This window comes from Gopherus flavomarginatus, chromosome 25 (genome assembly GCF_025201925.1).
Source record: "Gopherus flavomarginatus isolate rGopFla2 chromosome 25, rGopFla2.mat.asm, whole genome shotgun sequence".
Classification (NCBI taxonomy): domain Eukaryota; kingdom Metazoa; phylum Chordata; order Testudines; family Testudinidae; genus Gopherus; species Gopherus flavomarginatus.
Window position 1 is genome coordinate 1,114,554 of NC_066641.1, and position 2,599 is coordinate 1,117,152.

Sequence of the window (2,599 nt, forward strand, 5' to 3'; positions counted from 1 at the left end):
GAGGCTAGCTTTGCTTTCCTGTAAACGGGGTCAGAGTTGGGCAGGCTCAGCACCCAGCTGAGCTCCAGAGCAGCACTGCACAGGCCCCAACTGGGTGCCTGCCTCCCCTCCCAGCTGTACCCATCTGCTGGGGGGGGGGGTAGCTGCTTTTGCATTCCAGCAGGCCCTACCGCCCTGGCACTCATGCTTGGCCGGGGCCCAGCCTGGCCCATGTTGCTGCTATGCTGGGGGAAGGAGCTGTCTCCACTGAGCGAGTGTCCCTCAAACCAGCTGTCCAGGCTGCTCTGCAAAGTGGGCCCAGCCCTGGAGCTAGCTCAAGAGCTGGGCCTCGGAGGGGAACCAGGCCTGGCCTGGTGCTGATGGGCAGCAGTCTCATGGCACCGCGCATGTGGAGGAACCAGCCGGACACAGGCAGGGGTCAAAGGGTTTTATATATTAATGCCATTCTAGAGAACATTGGGGGGGCCACAGGCTAAGCTGGCCCCAGCCTCACTCCTTGGATAAAACCGGGGGGGGGTTCATGTGCAGCCCGTGGGCTGGAGGGGGGTGCCAGGGCACAGGGGAGGGTGACCAGTTCAGGCACAGCTGCAGCTCTCCTCTCCCCCCAGAGAGAACTTCAGCAATCCAAGGTGCCCAGGTTCCACTGAGAGCCCTTCACTGCTCCGTGGGTGGCAGGTGCAGGGCCAGGGCTCTGGGAACAAGGGGCATGGCCAACCCAGAGCTGCTCTTGGGGGGTGCTGTGGAGAATCACCTGTCAGGCCTGACCAAGACTGCACCCCCCCCAAGGGGGAGGAGTTTCCCAAACTAGATCCCTGCAGCAGGCAGTTGCCAATCAAGCATCATGGTTGAGAGCAGGACCCGGGGCACTGGAGGGAACTGGCTGGGATCAGCTGCCCCTGCCCTGTAACCTGGACAGCGCCCCACCCCGCCATGTGGAAACCGTTTGGGGAGCTGCCTGAGGCTGGAAGCCTACCCGATCCCGCGGTGTCAGCTACCCCTGGGCAGAATACAGCTGGCTGTGCCCCAGGGCTCCAGCCATGCAAGGGGGCAGCCGCTGGAAGAGGCCCTCGGGGGGATGGGCCTGGCAGCTGTAGAACCATCTCCCCTTGTCAAGCCTAGGGCCTTAGTGGCCAGGAGTTCCACAGGCAAATGGTGCCCCACAAAGCACAGTTCCACCCCCGGGCGAGTGGAGATTGGACACAAACAGGCTCCAGGCCCCAGCTGAGCAGGCAGGAGTGACAGGGCAGCAGCACACGTAGGGCAAAAAGACACTAAGAGGTGAAAGTAAAAGCCACAGGTGGGTGTTTTATTCCCCAGGGATCCCCCTGCTCTGTTCCAGAGCCCCCGCTAGGGCCTGCCTAGGTGCAGAAGCCAACAGCAGCTGCTTCTCGGCCCCAGTGCAGCTGCACCCCACGGCAGCATGAGCAGGTGCCGCAAGAAGGGCCTTGAGAAGGAAGCCCCTGGGGCCCTGCCCCACAGCCCAGGCCAGGGTATGGGGAGAGCCTACACACCTGCTGAATCCCCTCCTCCTTATACAGGGTAGGGCTGGCTGAGCCCCTGGCCGTGGGGGGATCCCGGGCTGGCTCTCCAGGCAGCTCCCAGTCTGCATGGTGGGATGCTGCCACCCCCCAGCCCTCGCTGGAGGCAGCAGCCAGCCTGGGGAAAGCAGATTAGGACCGAGGAGGGTTTAGCCGGCTCTGCGCACACGGCCCAGCTGTGCCACTCGCCCTGCAGCGCAGGGCACAAAGGCACTTGGAGGAGAGGGTGAGGGGCTGAGTGCGGCTGGCACCGCGGGGCTCCAGGCAGGGCCGGAGGAGGCTCCACGCAGCCCCAGGGTGTTTGGCAGGAACGTTAGAGATGCAGACAAAGGTCAGGCTCCACTGGCAGCCCCCCTGTACCCACTGCCCCAGCACCTGCTGCAGCCACCGGCCTCTGGCAGGGCTGGGCTCTGCTTTGCCGCAGCTCAGGCTGCCTCTCCCTGGGCAGGCAGGTGCCAGTCGGTGGGCACCATCCTCAGACGTTCCACGCACCCTGGAGCTGTACAGACGCCAGCAGGGGCCGGGTGCTCTTAACCCCTTCCAGCCTGGTGTCGGGGGGAGGAGCAGCCGCAGTTTGTTCTGGCTCCATGCTCTCCCCGGGGTTGGGCATCGCTTCCCTGGATGGTCTGCCCAGGCCCCCTGCAGTGTACTTGGAAACGGGCTGGGCCAGGCTGCCCCAGGCCCTGCCCCCCACCCACCTCAATCCCTTCACTCTGCCCCCTGGGCTCGGGCTGGCGGGGGCGGCTGCTGAGTCCTCAAGTCACCCATCCCCCAGGGGGGCCCGGCCTGCAGCAGCCCCGACAGATGGTCCTGGTGGTGGGGAGATCAGCCCCCTGCCCTGTCCTGCTCCCTGCTCTGGGCCGTCCCTCGAATGGCAGGGGGAATGGTGCGACGGACAGTGCCCAGCTGCAGGGGAGCAGGTCACTGGGGGTCTGTCCCACTGCCTCCCAGCATGGGCCCCCCCCTTCCCCTGCTCCCCCCCAGAGCTCAGCCCTCAGGTGGAGGGCGGGGTCTTCGGGGTCCTGGTCTGGCGTTGCCCCCTGGTCACAGGGGCTGCCCCG